Source organism: Meleagris gallopavo, chromosome 20 (genome assembly GCF_000146605.3).
Source record: "Meleagris gallopavo isolate NT-WF06-2002-E0010 breed Aviagen turkey brand Nicholas breeding stock chromosome 20, Turkey_5.1, whole genome shotgun sequence".
In the NCBI taxonomy this organism is placed as follows: domain Eukaryota; kingdom Metazoa; phylum Chordata; class Aves; order Galliformes; family Phasianidae; genus Meleagris; species Meleagris gallopavo.
Genome location: NC_015030.2, coordinates 2,982,645 through 2,988,311, shown reverse-complemented (window position 1 = coordinate 2,988,311; position 5,667 = coordinate 2,982,645). Strand labels below are relative to the sequence as shown.

The 5,667-nt window shown below is 48.1% G+C and overlaps 1 long non-coding RNA gene across 4 annotated transcripts in view; it reads left to right on the top strand.

Moving 5' to 3' along the window:
• The window catches only part of LOC104913749, a 10,012-nt gene extending 6,425 nt beyond the window's left edge, over positions 1–3,587 (top strand). For 2 of the 4 annotated variants that reach the window (XR_004161716.1, XR_004161717.1), the window contains exon 3: positions 2,794–3,587. This is a non-coding gene — a long non-coding RNA (uncharacterized LOC104913749). Of the gene's footprint in view, positions 1–2,391 lie in introns of all 4 variants that reach the window. The other 2 variants (XR_004161715.1, XR_795603.3) reach the window with 1 other exon arrangement.
• Positions 3,588–5,667: the final 2,080 nt, after the last annotated feature.

The following is a 5,667-nucleotide window of genomic DNA, read 5'->3' as shown; positions in this document are numbered from 1 at the left end:
CAGACATCTCCTGGCACATGATACAGCACTCAGAGCCATCAACCGTAGCTGTGATACAGATGTTCATTGCCTGTATAATCTTTCTCATATCAAGCAATTACCCTGAGCCAATTCCTTTATTTTAAGCACCTTGTTGTGGGAACAGAGTTGTAAATGCAGGAGCTGCGGAGTTCCCTTACACGTTCTACAACAGACAAACAGAAAATTCAGCAAAGGTTCTCAGTGCAAACCAAACAGGCAGAGTGCTTTAGATAAGAAATGAGAGCCACTAGCAGATAGTAATTAAAAAAAAAAAAAAAAAAAGAGTTTCTCTCGAAAGAGATACACTGGAGGAGTGCCAATAACACATAGCTGTGTGGAGACTAAATAAAACCAGGTGAGTTTCCTGCCATTGTGGAATATCAAATGTGATTTCCATTTGTGATGGACGTGCTGTTTCTGCCAAGATCATCTGGAGGTTTTCATTTTAGGACGTTTTATTTTTGTTGGCCCAATACAGAGCTACAGCCCAGAGCTAAAAGGGAGTGTTGCAGCACCGATGCTCACAGCAGATGAGGAGAAATGCCTTCATCTGAGTGAGAAGCTCTTCCTGGGAGAAAGCTTTTCTGCAGTCAGTGATATAGGGCACAGGACAGCTCCTATTGCAAAACACGTGGGAAAACCCTGTGGAAAGAAATAATGTATGAGCATTGATCCTTACTCCAGAGCTACCAGGTAACATCCTTCCAAATTAAGAATTGGGCTTGGTCCCAAAACATCATTCAAATACTAGGTGTGAACCTGAGATCCAGATTAGGCTGTTTTGCACTTCTAAAGTGATACGGAAAGGCTGGCAAACTGCCCTAATAATAATGATAAAAAAACAATCAGAGGTTTCTCTCCCCCAAGTGCTGTGCAGGGGTGGAGCAGGGCTGGCACATGCCCTGCATGTTGGGACGGGGCACCTGCTCCAAGCCGAGCCCTTGGCCTTGGTGGGTGTGTGTGATCACAGCCATGCTCAGCTCCTTTCTGCTGCATTGGTTCCCATTGGGTTCTCCTCCAGCTCAGGAGCCTCAGCAAGCTGGTGTCGTTGGGTTTTGGGTCTGCCTGGTGACTTGGGGTCGGGGTGATCACTGATCCCCTGGTGGAGTAAAGGGTCAGCAAGCATTGCGTGCAGGGGATTGGGGATCAGCCCTTTGTGGTGGTTGGGAGTGCACTGAGTACACTTGAGTGAATGCTCAGGGGATAGCCTGGAGCAAGGCCCAGAGGGGGATCCACTTACAGGAATAACACGAATATGAAGTAAGAGTAGTTAATGCTAATGATGTTCTGAAAGGGATATTAAATGTGCTGCTTTGGGGCTCTGGCTGGAGCTAAACCCTAAGTGCTGGAAAACATGTCCAGATCTGCTACTGGGTCAGGCAGTGGAAGCTGTGAGGTACTGGTGTACTGGAATAACACAGCACTTTTCAGGCTTTTGTGCATGGACATGAGCTGATTTTTGAGCAGCCACTGTCTGCTTATACAAACGCCATGTAACTGAATGCCATCATTTCCTGTAAAAGATATTTTAAAACTGAGGGCTTGTAGTCATGATGGCCTCTGAGCAAAATCCATACCAGTTTCAAAGACTCTTGCTCTTGTTCTGTGCCTCCTTCAGGAGGTAAGAATCTCTCCTATTAGAAAGAGGTAGGTCCAGTGGATGCTCCCCCCTCCAGTGGGGATTTTAGCACTGGAGTTGGACGGGGAATCATTGATGGAATGGTTGCAGAGGGGACTGCAACTTTGCTTTCCACCTACCCTCTGTGCATGTGGGTTCTTGGCATCCTCCCTCTGGTTTGGTGCTGGGCCCAAGATCAAGAGAGACTATTTAGATATTTTCTTGGTATTCTGATGTTTTTCAATTATTTCTGGAACACAGGAGTTAGAGATGGGATTCTGTAGAGGTTTTGCAAGAGCCTCTGTAATGGACAGAAGTTTTTTACTCCTCAGAAATTCTCCAGACCCAGTGGTCTCAGGAAGGTTCATCTGTCAGCAATTGTTGATTGTGGTGGTTAGCACCAGCACTTCCCTTCGACAGATCGTGCTGCTTTCTTCCAGGACTTTCATTTATATGAGACTTCTGGCAGCCTGCTGCTTCCTAGATAGAAAAGCCAACAAACAGTCTGTTCTTTCTCCTCACTAGATTCATAATGTCATTCCTTCAGAGACACGATCTCATCTCTTGCTCAACCTTGGTGCAAGTTTGCTAATTTTTCACCACCTCAGCACCAAATCATTCTAGTTCTGCACGTATTACTGAGTGATGTGTAAAGACTCACCATGCGCTTTTCCTAAAAATATGGTAGGGAATAGGTGTGTATGGAAACGTGGGTCTGATTTTGTTTATATTTTTTTCCATTTTTCCCAAAGAAGAGAACTATGCAGCTGGCTCAAAGCAAGCTGGGCTTGCTGGAAACCAAAGGTAAAACATCCACAGTCTTCCCGCAGAGTGCATAAACCGTGTTTGTGGTTACACCGTAGCAGCAGGAGCAACTCTTCTGTGTCTCAGAGAGCTTAGTAGCTGTTCTGCCATCTTTGCTCTTTGAAATGTGAGAGCAAAATTAATTTCAGGAGAAGAATAAATGGATTTAGAGCAAGGATGAATTTGGCTTCTAGTGCCACAGGAATGCAAGAAATCACCCAGCGAGAGAAAGAAGGCTAAACAATGCAAACCTCTCATAAATCTGGGGAGAAATTTTAATCCAGAGTGCTTGCTGACCTTCACTGATGCTCTCCTTCATCTCACCAGTGTTTTATTCTTCTTAAATCCAGCCCCACCACTGGCAGACCTTCAGAGAAGTCGGTTCTTGCACAAACAGGAAGGCAGACTCCCTTCCCATTAATTGAGGTGGTGCTTCCAGTCCTCGGCCAGAGGACACAGGGGCAGGGAGGTGTTTGCTTCCAGGACCAGGACTGGAGGTGGTCTGGGAGAAATACATTTCCTGGGTGGGCAGATCTGGCCCTTCCTGGGCATCAGGTTCACAGCCAGCTAAGGGACAAACTGTCATTTGACTGTCCTGGGAGGAACTGATTTCTATCCTGAATATACTTCGTGCTGTGCAACCAGGAGTGTTGGACCCCTCCAGATGCCCTATGAATGCATTTCTCAAAGACTGCCTGGGAGGAAACTCAATCACGTTTCAGTTTAATGAAGTGATACACAAAGTGATGATGTCTGGAACTGACCTTGCTGGATCTTCTCCTTCCCGCTATGACTGCCATAACTCCCGCAGCAGCTGAGATTGCTCAGACATCTGCAGCTCCACATTGAGCCTCACTGCTGGATTTGGTCTTGTGTTACCTAGCTGAGATGTGATCCTGGCAGGTCTGGGTAGGGGCTGCCTCATGCCATGCTGGGAACAATGCAGTGTGCCTGTTGGCAGCTCAACGGAAACCAACAGTGGAATTACAGCAGACAATGTATGATGGACCACAAAAGGCTTTGAAAGTTTTTTCCATGGAAGGCCAGTCCAATCCCATTATAATCCACAGTACATCTGCAATGCGTAGGACTTGCTGGTAACGTGTATATGCATTATTCCTTTAATAAAAGCAAATGATGGCAAGGTATGTGGCTCTTTTAACCTTCTGCTTGTGTAACCTGCAAAAAGGGAAAGCAATCAGCTGGCCTTCCAGCTCAGGAGGTTTCTCCATGTGGGTCTGGCGCACGCACTCAGCCCGCTCCTGACACACTTCCAAGAATCCCCGCCTGTGTCCCAGTAAAAAAACCCCAACCACTCTGTGTTGAGAGAGGCCCATTCAAGCCCCAGCACACGCGGCCTGTGCTGCTCACATTTCCAGATCCTGAATCATTTCCTCCATCCACGCGGCCGTCTCTCTCTGTCTGGCGTTGGAAATGTCCAGCTCTCTGCTGTTGCTGCTCCCTTTGAGTGCTGCCCTGGCTGGGCTGCTGTATGTGGAGATGTGTCCTTTAATGCAGCAGCAACATCCCTTGGCACTGCTGGGTTTCGTTATGGGGAATATCATCTGCCATTGCCGTATCTATTGGGGCAGAATGGGTGCAACGTCTCCCCATGCACAGCCCCAGCTCTGGATTCCTCCCATGGTGATCCCTCCAGTTAGGGTACCTCTGCTTGGTGAGACTGACGCAGCACTGGGTTTGTGGTCTCAGTGGGAGGGATGGAGCAAGGCAGAGAATGCCCCCAATGAAGGGGGTCAGCCTGGCAGCATGCTGGCTGCCAGAAATGAGCTAGGAGGAACAGGGTTTCCCCTTTATCTGCTTCCGCTTGAGTCCTTTCCTCTGCTCACACCCTTGTACTTCCCTCCCATACACAGCCAGTGTGTTGGGGAAAAAGGGAAAGATTAGAAGAAATCTTAATTAGATCTGGTGTATTGCTCAGAGTCCTTACAATAAGGAGAAAGTAGTTGGGGGTTGTAGTGTATGAAGTGCAGGAATATTCAGATGGAGAGCTGCAAGGGCAGTGCATGGTGATGTGCTGGGGACCCAACATTCTCTGGCTGATACCGAGCAGAAGAGCTGCCTTGTACAATGGACTTGCTGCCAGAAATCCTCTCCAGCTGTATCGACCTCTGTGTTGCCCAGAGCTATTGCATCTGGGTCTCTACTGGGCAGAAATAATCAGGGCTTTGGCTTTTGCTTTGAGAACTGAAGTGTCTGAGGAGCCAACCTGCACTCTCTCAACAATCACAGAATCATAAAGGTTGGAAAAGACCAAGATCTCTAAGTCCAATTCCAACCCAATCCCACCATGCCCACTGACCATGTCACTCAGTGCCACATCTCCTGTTCTTGAACGCCTCCAGGGATGGTGACTCCACCATTTCCCTGGACAGCCTTGGCCAGCACCTCACCACTCTTTCTGAGAAGGAATTTTTCCTTACATCCAACCTGAAACTTCCCTGGCACAACTTGAGGCCATCATCTCTCATCCTATAACTGTTACCAGGCAGCAGAGGCCAATCTCCACCTCACCACAACCTCTTATCAGAGAGGTATAGAGAGCGATAAGGTCTCCTTTGAGCCTCCTCTTCTCCAGACTGACCCATCCCAGTTCCCTTGGCCACCTCTCATAAGGTTTGCGCTCCAAACCCTGCACAACTTTGTTGCCCATCCCTGGACAAATTCCAGGGCCTCAATGCCTTTCCTATAGTGGGGGGAGAAGCAAATGTTTTCACAAAAAGAAATGAAAATGAGGAAAACTGAGAAATCACTGACCCTCAGGGGAGTTTGTCATTGAAACCCCTAGATCACCCTGCAGTCATTAACAGCACTTAACAATGCCATGGATGATGGCTGCCCTGAGAAGTGTGAGTGCTCCATTCCTGGAGGTGCCCAAGGCCATGCTGGATGGGGCACTGGACAGTCTGAGCTGGTGGGTTGAACTGGATGGTGTTTAAGGCTCTCCAACCTAAGTTAGTCTATGATTCTGTGAGAGGCTCTGCTGTGATAGAAGTGAAAAACAATGTGGAACCTGAATCCCACTCACTTCTCGGGGCAGGGACATGGGGACATTATGCCCTGGGCATTTGGGCAGCAGTCCCAGCTTCCCTGTTGCTGGCCAAGTGCTTTGTTGGCCTAGCCAAGCCAAATGGCAGCTTCCTCTCTCCCTGCAAGCCTTAAAACACAGCTTGTGACGCGACAGAAATTGTGCACGGCGGTGATGA